Source organism: Zonotrichia leucophrys, chromosome 1A (assembly GCF_028769735.1).
Source record: "Zonotrichia leucophrys gambelii isolate GWCS_2022_RI chromosome 1A, RI_Zleu_2.0, whole genome shotgun sequence".
Lineage (NCBI taxonomy): Eukaryota > Metazoa > Chordata > Aves > Passeriformes > Passerellidae > Zonotrichia > Zonotrichia leucophrys.
In genome coordinates, this window is record NC_088170.1 from 53,750,193 (window position 1) to 53,765,865 (window position 15,673).

Here is a 15,673-nt window from a genome sequence, read left to right on the forward strand (position 1 = left end):
TTCTGGATTATCCACAGCTCATGCAGAAGATGATCTGACAGTGTTTGCAGATAGTTTGACAGAAACAACCTAAAAGAGAGTATTTGACATAAAGATCATGGGCAAGTACAAAATTATCTATCTGTTTATATGTCTCCACAACTAAATCATAAGCCAAACACTTTTTGTTAGATGTTCCCTCATGGACACAAAATTAAGACTCATTAGATATTTCTTCATCACCCAGATTTGCTTAAATGATGGTTCCCTGTGAAAAGGAAATTTGTTTGTTTCCTAGTTTAGTTCAACCTCATTCAGAGCAAGATGATAGATCTATTCCTTACTATTCTTTTTGGGTTTTACCATTTAACATTATTTCTTCCTCCAGTTGTCCCAAAGATTTCTAAAAACTCAGCTCTAGGCACTGCAGATGAAGGCAAAGGCTCCATAGAAGTGAAATTCTATTACACAAGTGGCTTATCCAAAACTTTTTCAGGTGAGTAACACTCTTTCTGTCTATGTTGGCTGACTTGTAATGAAGCCTTAATAAAAACATAAAATGGAAAATTGCTCTGATGGACATGCATTTCTTCATTATTAAAAAAAAAAAAAAAAGAGGTGGAAAGGGAATTTTCGAGCATCCTTTCTGTCATCACACAAGAATTTCAGTATATTCTGAGAATAATCATAAAATATGCAATCTGCATTATAATGCAGTGAATTCATCAGTGTACAGATATCTGACAATATATCTAACAGGAAGACTTTTTAATAACTCCAAGTGGTATGGATTCTCTTGGCTTGATTCTACAGAAAATGAATGCCTGATACATCTTTGAATCTGACTCACCATAGACCAACATCAGTGAGGAAGCAATATCCTGATAGGTCATGAACTAAAAGCCATCTAAAAAGTAGTCCTGATTTTCTTCCCTTCATAACGTTTTTCAGTCTTTTTCTTACTGCTGAGAAATACAGGCTTTCTCTATTTGATCTAGGCATTCACTGAAAAATTATATATGTTTAGAAAAAAATTACTTTTTTTTTTTTTCCCCAGAACAAGGGAGAGTATGATAGAGTGCTGAAGCTGAAAGTTTCAACATGTACTGAAATATTCCAAGTTCTTTGTCATTTCCTGTCAGAACTGATGTCATGGTTGCTGCCTTCTCCAAAACTCCAAATAACCTTCACTGCTATTAGGAACACAGCTGATTATACACACTTGATCTTCAGGTAAAATAAACCACTCAAATTTGCATTACATGGATATATACAATTGAGAACTCTTTGACTGTCTCCTGGCTGCATCTAATTGTGAAAGACTCTCATGCAGAAGTTTCTAAGAATAACTCTGTTATCTCTGAAAAGCTGAGCAGCTTGGCAAGTGCTGTTAAATGCTCTTTCAGATGCCTAATACATGCCCTACCCTCTGGGATCTTGACCAGCAGGGAGGAACAGGTGGTGTTCATTACTGATGGAATATCTTCAGAGAATTTAGAGATCCACAGAGTTGATTCTAAACCTGTTCTCTCTCTATGCCTGATGAGAAAAAGTATATTTTTCTGATAATCTCTCATTTTAGTTGTGAGTAAAACAATATTAACCTGATAAATGTTTAACTCAAATTCATATTTACAGCATCTGTTGAGAACCATTGCAAAAATCAATTAAAATATTAAAAAACAGCATTTTTTATCATATCAGTTTTTGAGGACCTACTTTACAGAAGGTGTCTACAGGAGCCTCTTGTCAATATGTATAGGCAGTGATGGTCTAATTGCTCAAAGGTTATTTTACATTAGAATTCATAAAGATTTCAGGTATTTCAGAAAAGAGAATGTTCTATAAGACACATTTTTCCTCTCACAAAATCCAAATTAGTTTGTTTCAACAGAATCATAAATTGTTCTCATGAGTAACCACTAAATGGTGTTTTTGCCACTGAAGTTATTCAAACTGATTCAATGAATGCAGGAAAACATGAGTTCTCCTATCCAAGTCCAAAGGCTTTGATACACTGAGACTCCTGAGGTGCTTGTGCATAGCACAGGATCAGGCACATGTTGCCTGAGTTATTCTCCAGTCGTAAAGTGAGTGAAAAGATTGACATTTGATAGGTGCATTCCTGTTGTGTTTCTGAAGATATTCAGCTATTTCTGTTCTACTTTGGGAGTTACCACTTTCATTCACCTGCCTAACACCTGTTAAAACTGAAGATCAGAGTCTGTAAGATTTTGTCTTCACAGCATCAGTGAGATGTGGGACAGGGCTGGTTTCCCCACGCTGTGGAGGAGAAACAGTGGTGTGTGCACATCTACACTGCAGCTCCCAGAGGAGTCACAGGTGAGGAGCTCTGTCAGAAGCCATTTCACAGGAGCCTCATTCCCCACCCTGCCACAGCCACACTCAGTGCTGGGAGGCCACAGGGTCAACACTGTCCAGGAGTTAATTCAGATTCAAATTAACCACTTTTATAGCAAGTTAGTTTTACCCTGATGACTTTCTTGCTCCAGTTCACTGTACAGTTGCACAAACTCTTATGTAACTGAAAGGGAAGAGAGTGCTTGTGGGCAGGAGGGGAAGGAGCTGTGATCTGTGAGTGCCAGAGTACAACGAGCACCAGAGGAGCTTTATGTCAGCTCATGGTGTTGGTGAAAATACAGCAGAGGCTCATCCTTAAAAGCTACCCTGCATCTGACTTCTCCTGAAATTAGTGCTCTGAACCTATCTGACTTTTCAAAGGTCATGCAAAATATTTCTAATAGTGCACAAAATTAACATAATTGTGCTGACTAGAATAGGTGAAAGAAGCCATTTCAATCCTGAGGGCCAAGGAAGCTTTATGCATACCTTTGGCAATCCACATCTTTACTCAATAGTAACACCAAGGAATAAAAAATAAAAAAGAACTGTGGCTGCAGGCTGCATAGAATTAAAGAATAACTCACTTGAGAATTTTTCTGTTAATACAATATAGTATTTTCACTGAAAATTTCCAGGTGCTAAGCAGAAGACAAAGGCACACAGAACTTTTCTGGCTTTTTGCTGAATTAGCCCTTGAATTACACTCCCAAGACAGGCCCATATTTTTAAACTTTGCAAGCTCAACTAGGCCTATTAGGAGCAAAGGCATCTCAGGGCTTTATGTTTATCAACATAAATATACAAAAACCCTCCAAACCCTAGCTCTAATAGGTTCCATTTAACAAGATGACATTGTTTTTTTTTCCCTGTGATGCTTATTCTGACAGTGGTACTGGCAAAGGAGCTCCTTCTCTTGTATGAGCTGTTCCTGCACTGGAGGGAGGAGGGATAACATTAGCTCTAGCAGTGCAGCTATCCCTTTTGAGCACAGAAAAACCTTAAGGAGACAAGATATGGCAGGAGGGCCAAAGTAATAGATTCTGTTGGGCAGGTATCTGTGGAAAAACAAAAGTCCCAGCTGTTCTCTGGCACAATTTGCAAGTAGCAAAATTTTAAAACTGGCCCAAGCTGCCCAAAGTTATCTCTTCCTAATGCCTATTCACAGTGGGATTCTACTGAAGAAGGTGTAGAAGTCAGTTTAGCTTCTTTAGCTGAATCCTTTTCCTGTGTAACTTGAGCTGTCCTGCTTTCTTTGTACTACAGCACACCTGCTGATGCTGAGGGGCCTCCATGGCAGAAGCAGGATGGCAGAACATTTTACAAAGAAATGCAGCCCAGCTATCTTGACAAGTGCTGCATGTCAAGGCAGTCCTTCAGTCCAGTTGCTTCATGGTAAAGTTTTCCTTTTTCCTAAGAAAAGAGAAGGAAAATGAAGAACCTCTTGAACTAAAGACTTGTGTGTCACATGCAGATGAGAAACCAGTTTCATCCACTCAGAGATAGCATGCCTGTCCTGTGTCTGAAGGAGTCCATTATGACAGAACAAGATCCGAGATAGTCTCAAAATACTGATAGAAACTGCACTGATTCTCATAAGTTAATTATGTCAGATCCAGTCAAGTTAATTAGAAAACAATGTTCTTGTTCTGTGATCATCCATGTTTTATATCATTCCCTATTTCCACTAGCTGCTGGGAAAATATTAGCAAGTTTAACATTGAGGATGAATTCTATTTCTCATAGAGCTTTTTTTAGCTTAAAATCCATGTGACAAATCTTTTTTAAGGACTTGTCAGTCACGTTCCTTATCCATCCAGCACCCTTAGCATCAAATGCATCATGTACACTCAGCCAGGGCTGTGCTTAGCCTGGCATGAAGACACAAATGAAAAGTAAGCAGGGAAAAATTTTTCATATCATTTCATATCTCTGTAAGAAAGATATCCATGATAGAAGGTCTGTTTTGAATATTAAAAAATACAGAGGCACATCTTGTCTCCACAAGAATCAACAGTAGTTTCAGGAAGGACAAGTTTAGACTTAAAGACTCTGATAATTAGAGACATGTCTGTTGATGATATTTTTGTATGGATGAAAGTATTGTTTGTAAGGAAAGCTTCCCTGAAGTATATGCCCTGCCACGTGTCCAAAATCCCTCACCTGTACTGATTTTATGTCACTTTAAAATTGTGAATGCTTTTAATGGCTATTGCTTCTGGACAAAAGTACTAGGTCATGAGGAATAAATATTGTTTGCTACTACTCAAAATGATTCAAGGACATTTTATGTTTCTCTGTAGGCAGTTATACTTGTCACATCATTTATTTTATCGGGGAAAGCTACAATTTTCCAGATTCTTTATGTTTTATTATATCTCATTTAAAGGAGGTAGAAATCAATTCTTTTTTTTTCTACATGTGAACAATAAATTCCAAACAATTTAAATGTTATTACTTTATTCATACCTCTGGAATGATTAAATAGCGCACAAACATTGACAAGACAAAAAAAAATTAAGTCCCAGAAGAGCAGGCCTTTTAATTTACTTTTTATTCCCTGTACACTCTAATTAGAGGTATATGCCACATTATCAACTGTGCCTTTAAAATAAAAAGCGTTTATTGAGGCCAGCTCTAAAGTTTGTTAGGGTTTTTAGGTATGGATTCTAAAAAGGCTGTAAGAGCAGTTTACCTTGTATAATAATATTTCCGCAGAAGTTGGCTGTATTTTTTGTTTTCACCAAATGCCAGCCACTGTCCTCTGCCCTCCTTGGCACTTCTGCCTGCACCTCATGCTGGACATCTGCAACAGATATGGCCATACAGAAAGAAAAAGGGACTTGGGCAGAAGTGGGGTTTAGTGGGACTGTGCCTGCAGTGCTGTGTAGGAAACTCTGCAGTGAGGGCAGAACTGAGGGGCTGTGTGATGGCAGAGCCTGGCAGAACCAGTGACCCAAGATCCAGCCCTCCCATCCATGTCGGGGGCACAGGGGCACCTCCAGCCCTTCCACTGTGGGGGCACAGTGGCAGTTCCAGTCCTCCCACCCATATTGGGGGTAAAGGGGCAGCTCCAGCCCTCCCACCCATATTGGGGGTAGGTAAAGGGGCAGTTCCTATCCTCCCATCCGTGTCAGGGGCACAGGGGCAGCTCCAGCCTTCCCACAATCGGGGACACAGGGGCATCTCCAGCCCTTTCATCCATATCAGGGGCACAGGAGCAGGTCCAGCCCTCCCATCCATGTCAGGGGCACAGGGGCAGCTCCTGCCCTCCCATCCATGTCAGGGGCACAAGGGCAGCTTCAGCCCTCCCACCCTATCCATATCCAGGGGCACAGGGGCAGTTCCTGCCCTCCCATCCATATCGAGGGCAGAGGGGCAAAGATTAATGGGGATTAATGGGGTATTTCAGGGTAATTTTTGCTTGATTCTGTGTTCCTTTTGACATTACTCTCTGACTGCTTTGCATGAACATTGCTTCAGCTGAAGTCAGCCAGGGTTTGAGGTACATGCTGACTCTGTTGCTTTTGATGACTGAGTGCACCTTCAGCATATATTTATAGAAATCGCTATGGAAGGGGTTGGATAAGCCACAAGGGCCAGTCCTCAAGACAGGAGCATCTGAACTGTGTCGTTCACAAGAAACATCCTTTGAACCTGCTTTAAAAGTCCCAGACTCTCCCTCTTCCTGCCCAATGATCAATTCCTGTGTCTCTTCTCATTAAAGCTCCTTCCCTGGGATTTCCATACTTTGAAATGCAAGCCACCATTTTTTGTCCTGTAAAGGATACCACAGGGAGCACACAGGTTCACTTTGCAGCAAATGAAATGGAAAACCCTTTCCACATTCCATTTTCTGTGTTCTGTGCAACAGTGCAAAATCTTCTACCATTTATTGTGGCTTTTGGTACCTTTTTTTCATTGTTTCAGAGCTGTTACACTGAAACCTGTGTGCAATAATCCAGCTGAGACTTTACAAATGTTCACTGGTATAGAAAGATTATTTTATATGACTGATGATGACCTAACCTAAACCAAGTTTCACCTTTTTGCAAAAGCAGGTCAACACTGCCTTAAGATCTCATTGAATCACCTGTATCTCCAGATCCTTTCTCTATGAACTGATACCTCTTCCCTTGCTCATTCAGATATTTCTTTTTCACCCCAAGGTGTAGCACTATATGTCTTTCCATGGAAAGTAATCTTACAATTTTGGCTGGGGTTTCCCTGGATTTATAGCTACTCAACAGTTCAGGTTTCTAGATTTTCAAAAATATGGGAAAATGTTCTTGATATCACAAGGCAAAGATCATCTGTACATGAGTCCAGTGCTTCTACACTTTGTTATTCTTGCCGTGATCACCCAAATCCTTTGGACACATCTAGCACTCCCCAAAGATGCCAAACAACAAGTCAGCACAGATGGGACTCCCAGTGCTATCTCTATCTGGCCAGATCTGCAAGAATAAGGAACTTTGTGTCTTTTCCATCTGAGCACTGAAAAACAGCTTCAGACAATAATGGAATTGACACATGGACATATAAACCATTGGTATTTAAACCTGACTTAGCACTTCTTCTCTGCAAATAAGCATGCCCCTCACTATGGCTGGTAAATTTATAGGGTACTGAAAATACTGTATGCAATTAGACAAAATAAAAAGTTCCATCTAACTCATTACATTAAAAAGTGGAAATACCACTTTTGGTATTTCCACTTTTTAATGTAATGAATTAGATGGAATGTAATGAATTAGATGTAATGTAATGAATTAGATGGAATTTGAGGTTTGGATTCAGGAAAAGAATAAAAATCAACTAATGTCAATCAGTTTCAACTCAGTGATCTCAGATTGTCTTTTTTACTACCCATGGAGTTACAAGTGAATTCAATTTTTAGATGGGATTTGAGTGGGTTTGTAAAGTGACTGGAATTAGCTTGTCCTCTATTCACTGGGAAAGTGAACAAACAAATAGAAGTAGGCCATTAAAATGAAACTATTGCATTAAAATGAAAACAAGTCAATGAAATATTTAATAGAGAGACTGTAACAACAATTCCTGCAATTTTCAGGTACCTTTATATTAACATGTCTGTACCCATGAAAGCGTGTTGTTAGACATGTGTGGATTGCATAAATATCCTGGCTCTGACTTGTGATGTTTCTTTTCTATACTCAAAAATGCTTGGCTCTGCACAAGAACTGTGCTATACAAGATACAGCCACAAATGGTGAGAATGTTCTCACTCAGTACCAGCTATTTATAATTTCACTGTGCAATCTTATCTAGCTTGTGTAGTAAACCAAGGAAACATATACAGAGAGCTTTGGCTGGAATGAGTCTTTTCCCCTCAGCCTTGGAGGAGATGTGATCAGTTAACTTAAAAGAGATGATTAACTGTTAGAAGGTCAAAGATAAGTGAAGTAAAACCTGTGATGTTTATAACAGATAGGGAAGCAGACTTAAGAAGGTGTGTAAAATTAAAGGTACAGTTTTGGATTCCTGCATAAGAATTTAAATATACTCTATTTACAAGTCCAAGAAAGTAGATGAGATGGTGATCCAACAGCACAAGTACATGTAGATTATATACATTGCTGCTCAGCAGAACAACTTCTCCTTGCCTTTTTCTTGATAGATTTCTCAGCCCTGCATTACTCTGTCATCACAAGCATTTTTCTGTCAGCACATGATCTTTTGTCTACATGTCAGTGACAAACATGTTAGCCCCATTTACACTGCAGAAAAACCACACTTCAGTGCACAGGTGAGAAATAGATTTATTGCCATGCTGCTTTATTGTGTGGCAATTCATTTTTTGGATTTGCTGATGTGATACGCCTACTAGAGAATGCCAAGAACACAGCCTGAGGAGGGTAATGTTTTCTGGAGAACACTGTAGCAAATCAGTGTATTGCCTTTGATTTAACAGAACTGTACCAGTTAATGCAAGAGAGGGTTTGATTAACAGGACTCCTGGGTAGGAAGGAAAGCACTCTGTGGTCACTCTGTGGTTACTATCTGTGGTTCAATATCAGCTAAATATCTGCATAAGTAAAAATAATTTCAAGAAAAATCCTCCCTTGTTTTCTCTCTTTTCTTTTATAAATTTATGTGTATGGGTTAGATGCACAAGTTCCCATCTGTTTTGGAGCTGAAGTGAAAATGATTAGAAAGAAAGAAACAAGAAGAAAAAAAAAAAGAGCTCAAGATGAAAATGAAAAGCAGAAAGCCTTAGCTGGCCCTGTTGGAAACTGTCTTCAAACAGCTCTCATGCAAACCCCTGGTAAGAGAGATTGTTTTAGCAAGGTGATTTTTAAGAAAAAGTTGTTACTATTTTTAACCATTCAGTGTATCTCTTTTAAGAAAAACTCAACACTAGACAACAACAAAAACAAAAAAAGCAAGAAAGGAAGCAAGCAAACAAAAAAAGCTAACCTACAGCAAGGGATGGAATAAAAAGTGTATTTAAGATAAAACATAAAATCAGCAGAAAAGAGACTGATGTTTGAAAGGAGAGGCCTTGGGAAAAAGCACGTGGAAATGTAAGGAAAAGCAGAGCACAAAAGCTACAGCAGTACAAAGGTGAACTAAGAGGCTTGGTGAGCAGCTGGGAGAGAACAAAACCAGGAAATGTGCCAGTGAGTGGAAAAGATTAGTTTACTGTCTCTGATGCTAAGAACAGGGCAAAATCAAATGGATGACTCAAATCATGTAAGAAGGCAGATCCAGGAATTTTCAGGTCCTAGATATTGAACTGAGTACTATCTAATCAAATATATTTGAATAAACTCATATGGTTAGACTCAATGTTCCTTTGAGTCTAACCATTTCAGACTCTAATTTAATGTAGGTTATTTTTGCTCAGAAAGTGACTCATTTATGGAACCAACTCTCAAGATTCATGGGTCCAATTCTGAGCAAGAACTGTCATGTGGAGAAGAGGTGAGGAACCACACACCTCCCTCTTCCCAGGCTGTTCTTGGCTCATTCACTTCTCTGAGCACTGAATTCATTCACAAATTGGGAACAACTCCTGCTGTTACTTTCTAGCACATTTAGTAAAGTGCTGAATCCCAAATTAGTAGTGTGGTGTAGCTAGGTTTTGATAAATGTTCCTATAAATTTACTGCAGCATTCCCTGCTTAGTTCACAAAGGTTGCTCCTGTCAAAGGCAGAAGTAAGCTTGAAATTAAATATTTTTGAAGAAAACATTTTAAGATATAATTTTCTTCATAAACAGCTACAACAAGACTCAGCTCGATTTACATAATGATAGCATTAGCCTTTACATGCAGTTAATATGTAGGCTTTTAATTAACCTAACAATATTTTGCTGCGTGGCTGATGCATTAACGTGTATAAGTGAGCACTTGTCCATAAGGAATTTGTCAGACTGTCACCATAGACTAAGACAGGCAGAGAAGGCTCTGGGTAAAAACACCTGGGGATCACAGCAATCACTCTGAAGGGAATTAAAGCAATAGATTAATTGACCATAAGAGCAATATTCCTTGTTCATGAATCTGGATTTCCCTTGGCTGCCAGAATTGTAGATAAAAGAGGAAAACATTCTTGACCTTCTCTGTCAAATAAAATGCTTCTCCCTTTTCCTTTGTCTGATTTACAGAAAAGTGGATATTTTTTTTTTAGTGATTTAGAGTGTCTAAGAATTACAAAGAAAAGGTTTCAATAAAATAGTACCCAGGTTCTCATTTATTCTGCTATGTCCTGACCCATAAAGATAGGTAAGAGAATGTTTCAAAAGTTGTCAGCTTGTATCCTTGTAGTCTACCACACTTCCTGACTTCAAAGTCTGTGGCGCACCAGTGAGCCCGTGAATGCGGCACAAATGCTGGAAATAAAACTGCATGGAACTTTGGGAAAACAGCACTGTCTGCAGAGAGGTGAGAGGTGCTCAAATCTTTGCTCTGCCTGTAACTCTGTGCACTCCCTGGCAAGACAACTTGTCTGGCTTCCATTTCTCTATCTGAAAAATATCCCTTCACAGGAAATTCAGGTGCTGTCATTAATTAACCCCTAATTAGAAAAACATTTAAATAAGTGTTCAGTTAGACCTTTTTCTAAAGAGCAGTTAAAACATGTGCTTAAATTACATCCTGGATTAGAGTTTACCACTAACAAAATTCTTCATATCTAAAGACAAAAGATGGTACAGAAGAGTTATATAGATAAGGTTTATTCATACACTGTTCAGTAGAAGAATAAAGTGATCATTTGACAGGGCTGTTAGCTTGTTTGCCTTTTTAATGATAGTGCTTGCTGGCTCTTTCTATGTGCATTATTTCTGGATTAATTATTTTAGTGGACAGAGCTTGAATAAAACACAGGCGCAACAGGGCTAAGCTGAGAGTGAACTGTCTGACCTATGAAATATTTTGACATAACAAAAATGTTCCATTTCCATATCACTAGGAAACCAAAACATTTCAAAGCATTTCAGCAGGGGAAGCATGTCTATGGCAAGGGCATTTCTCTGGGGTGCAAGAGATAAACACTCAAACTTGTGCTTTCTCACTCTCCTGCTGACTGGACAGGTAGTCACAAGCACAATTCTGGAGTGGATCTTCCCTGTCTCACAAAAAAACTCTGCCCTCCTTTTCCCTCTCTCCACTTTTTGTCCAAAACTTTATTTTCCTCTGATATTATTGGATTTGGGTAAATCTGTATATTCTGACCAAGTCAGGTTTCTTTAACAGACCTGTTCTCTCAGACAGCTGGGTCTCCACAGGTCTCACTGAGTCTTTGGTGGGGTCACTGCTCCCACCTTGACCTAGTCTATGTTTAAACTGCTTCTGTGACTACAACATCAAACAATTCTCTCAGAGGAGAGATAATCACTAATAAAAAGGTTAAAGCCTTTCTATTTGTTTTGGGTTTCCATTTCTGTCTCATAATGAACTGCCGGTGGAGGAGAGAAAAGAAAAAATAATATTGGTGTTTATGGTGGCATGTATTCTGTTTCAGAGGGATCAGTATCATCAGCAAAGCCAGGTGAGATCTGCCACTGCCAAATAATAGAACCTTGGTGGGCAGGTGTTCCACCAAGCTGGATTGGCAGTCTCTGTCACACAGAGACTTCCAAAGATTTATTGAACATTTACAAGTAATTTCTTTTCTTCGAGTTGCAATAAATGGACAAATAAAATACTGTAAGTGTTTTGAAGCATCAAAACAAGGACTACACACTCAGAAACAGCTCCAACTAGTGAAAAACAGTCCATCTGCCCAGCAATAGGTGTTACTGTGAAAGCACCACCCTTTGTCTCTACCCTCTGCACCAAAACCTACAGGATGGAGAATCATTTCCATCTCCTCACCCATGAACAAGATACAGCTCCAATGCATTGTCACCACCATGAGGAACTCCTGGGCTCCAGGGGATACAAGAAGTCCCAACCATACTGGCACTGGGACTCTTTGGAGACCTCACCTAGGAGTACCCCAGGTGGCAGAAAGCAGCTCCATTTCAGTACAGGCACAGCAGGACTGGGAATATCAGCTCTGACAGGCACTGGCAAACTCTCCTGCTGGTTCTGTACCCAACCAGCCACAGTGAAATGGACTAATGGATAATCATCTCCATCCTCTGGCCCACCAAATGATGAGGTACAACTCTGTGGTGGGTAAATCTCAAGCATGTCACATGCTGGGTGTGGAAGTTTGGCTGCATCGTCCTTGGGCAAGAGAGGAACATCCACAGCAAGAAGTAAAATCAATTTATGAAGGCCAGTTCAACTTCAATGAGATCTTCATACACTGAAAAGTCATTTTAAGTGATATACAAATAACAAAATCATTTTCGGTACAAATTTGAGAAAAAAACATATACATAAATATGTGTACATATATATGAGTGTGTATGAGTGTGGCAATTGAGAGAAGAAAAGAATAGGACATTATTGTTTGTGATTTTCATTTTTTAGCTACTTAAATCTCTTTATATATATATACTGTAACACAAACCATCTTATTGAAGAGATTATTCTGATGCATTTTTTATTTTTGAATTATTAGTAAGTATACAGCAACTATTCAGGGAATCAAATGGTTAATTTCTTCCAGGAAAAGTAAAAACCCCAAGACTAGGAAAGGAAAATATTAAGCAAACATATAATGCTTGGATCCTAGTGCATCCCAGTGCTTTTTTTTCTCTACTGAATTCCTTATAAGAGAATAACGACAAAAATGTACCTCCACAAAAGATTTGAAAATGTCTTATGGTAGAATAATCAAAATGCTTTCTGTTTACTAAAATAATTCATTTGTTGCTAGAAACACCTTAGAATATATAAAGTTAAGTCATAACTCTATTGGAGTAAATTACATTATTAATAAACATTCCCGTTCAATTCAATGAGGAACAGAACTTCATCAATAGCTCTTTCACCATTTTCTTTAGGTATTTTGGGGGCTTATTCTCTCTGATTTCCACAGACAGTGTTCCCAAGCTTACTAAAATTAGTGCAACTCTCTTCCATGATCTCTTGTCATCCCAGTGCTTCTGGGATCAGGCCCAGAAAGAGTAAGAGACGGTTCTGTGGAGAAAAGATAAAGTGTATGGAACTGGGCCAAAGGAGAAGTCTCAGGAAAAACATGGGGAAAAACCATTGCACAAGTCAGGCTGAACCTTCCCTGGAGCAGCTGGGTCAGCAGGGCTGGGGAAGCCGCTCTGAACCCAACAGAGCCTCTTGCCTTCAGTGACAGCCAACATGAGAAACTGGAGAAAGTTTAAATCCCCAGGCTCCCTGAGCCCTCCTCGCAGAGCTTCCCACCAAAAGGCTTGAAGGGTTGGTAGATTTCATATCATCAGCTGCTCACTTCCATGCACCATTGGAGAGAACTCAATCAAGTACATCAACAGAGGCAACATCTAAAGTTTTCTAGAATATTTCTGTTCCCCAAACAGATACTTAAGCACCAAGGATTTAATTTCTTTATTATTGATATTTTCTTTAGCTACTCTACTATTTGCTTTTAACATAGTACAAACAAGTTAGTGGAGGGGAGGCAATATATCATTGGGTATTATTCAGAGATTTCTTGTAATCTCTAATATACAAATATTGAGGGAAAAAAAAAGGAGAGAATATTTTCTTATATAAGAGAATACAAGATATAAAAGGCATTCCTAGTAAGACATTCCAGCAAATATTTTAGTGATGTCATTAATGGTTTTTCCTTTAAGGAAAATAACATCACTGGCTTCATCTCTATGTATTACTGCTGAGTTGCTTGTGCTTGTTCAGCAAAAACAATTTAAAAGAGTTCAGCACCTATTTGAACTAGATCAGCATCCATGTAAACTGTATGACTGTGATTTAAATGGGTGTCTGTTTGGTTGAATAGATGGTACACTAATTGTTAGTTGATGACGGAAACATATCTTACCAATATTTAATTATAGCTTTGGAAAGAGTTTTTCTTTTGCAAATCAGAATGGTTTTGACATAGTGTGTTGTCTTGGATGCTGTTAGTATGTAACATAGCTAAGGGTTTCAGATAATTGCTCATTAGTAGAAGACATGTGAGTACATGATTCACATGCTGTTAATTAAACTTGTTAATAACTCTTGAAGCAGCTACCTGGGAACTCAGTACATGACAGTTTGCACCTATAAATGTGATGCAGATGACATGTGACTCAGAAGACCATCCACTGTAGGAAAATCTGATTTTCCCCAACACAGAACGGAGAGAACTGGGAAAACATTGTCCCTGCCTGGAAAGGAGACTCTACATCTCTCTCCATTTTCCCTTTTCTAAACACAAAGATTTTCCCTTAGAAAGCAAGTATTAAGGAAGTTTTTACTAGCACACTAACAACACATAAAAACACAGATGAACAAGAAATACGAGAATTGTTAAATGATGCAGCATCACAGGCCTGTTTACAGACTTGCAAATTGGAGAAAACTTGAGAAGACCAGAAACTATTCATTAATTGATGAAAAGGTTAATCCTGAGTAGAACAGTTATTTTCAGTAATATTCAGTGGTTTATTGCACAAAACCCAATCTGAGATAATTAGCAATGATCAATCTTTCCTTCATTATATCCCAGATTTGACTGTAGCAAGATTTCAGGGTGTGTAAGACAAACTCAAATGAAGAAACATAAGGTGATTAAAAATCAGATAAATTCAATCTATTTTGTTTAAGGCAGATATCATAGTGTACTTTCATCCATAACAAAACAGCTCATGGAGAACATATATGAACAGCTGAATACTGAAAAACTACTGAGTGGGAAAACAGTAAAGAAAAATATAACAAATGCCAGTTCCTAATAATTATATGAAAGTCTACTTTGTAAGTAGTAATGAAATAGTCCATAAGTAGTAAGTACTAATGAAGATAATCCATAATCTCACTTCGTACAGTGAAGGTAGAACAAAAAAATTGTCTACTAAATCTGAATGGTGTTACAATACTCTCCTCCACAAAGAAACAAAGTTGAGCCTTAGAAAAGACCAGTTAAGGGTGGTAACTAGGCCAGAAATTAAGTGAAAACAGTAACAGAGGACAAATAAGAGAAGACAAATACAGAGCTACCAGGTAAAGGAGCATATTTCTTTCTTCCTTCTGTTTCTCATGCAAGCAAAACACTATCCAACACTCACCCGCTTCAGATTGCAGTAGGCTGTTTATTCAGAGAGTCCTAAATCTCTGCCCTATATCTGAATTTCCTATTAATGCCTTTGGTGGACATTAATATTGCACTGTTTTCATCTAGATGTACACTTTGAAAATGGCTGAGCCAGACAAATGCTTCCCTTTGTGAATACATTAGAATCTGTGTCTGGGAAAGCAGACAGTCACTACCATGTTTTGCTCCATAAAAGCAAAGCCTGCATTTTGTTACCTTTGGAGGAGGCCTACTCAGCATATATGTTACACCAGCTCAGGAAACAATAAAATGTTAATTTGCCCATTGGATTCTCATTTAATCAAATGATTAAGTGATATGTTTTTCTTATTGCCTGGATTTTAAATTTCCTTCTCTTTCTCTAGCTTTAGGCATTGCTTATCCCTTTTATTGTTTCTCCTAATGGCTTATTTTCTGCTGGTAGATATTTCATCTCTCCCTCAGTACAGCTGTGTTAGTATCTCTATAGAGATATATGGAAAGCTTTACTGAATTTCTAAAAGATTCTGTGTCTGGATTTTTGGAAATAGTGTCCTTTGCACAGTGAGGTATCTGCTGACAGGAATGAGGGACATGTTATAAAAAAGCATGAACATGCAAATGATTTCAACAAAAATTAAGTGCTCAACAATTTTCAAAAATCTCAGAAGTCATAGATTGC

General features: G+C 38.4%; 1 long non-coding RNA gene across 2 annotated transcripts; it reads left to right on the forward strand.

Annotated features, from left to right (window-relative positions):
- The first annotated feature begins 378 nt into the window (after window positions 1–378).
- Window positions 379–4,594, forward strand: LOC135457931 (uncharacterized). Of its 2 annotated transcripts, XR_010442802.1 has the most exons (4): window positions 379–475; window positions 1,037–1,212; window positions 2,226–2,322; window positions 3,607–3,719. It is a non-coding gene; the product is annotated as an uncharacterized LOC135457931 (long non-coding RNA). The 2 variants fall into 2 exon arrangements; XR_010442801.1 differs by having other exon boundaries at window positions 2,226–4,594.
- Window positions 4,595–15,673: the final 11,079 nt, after the last annotated feature.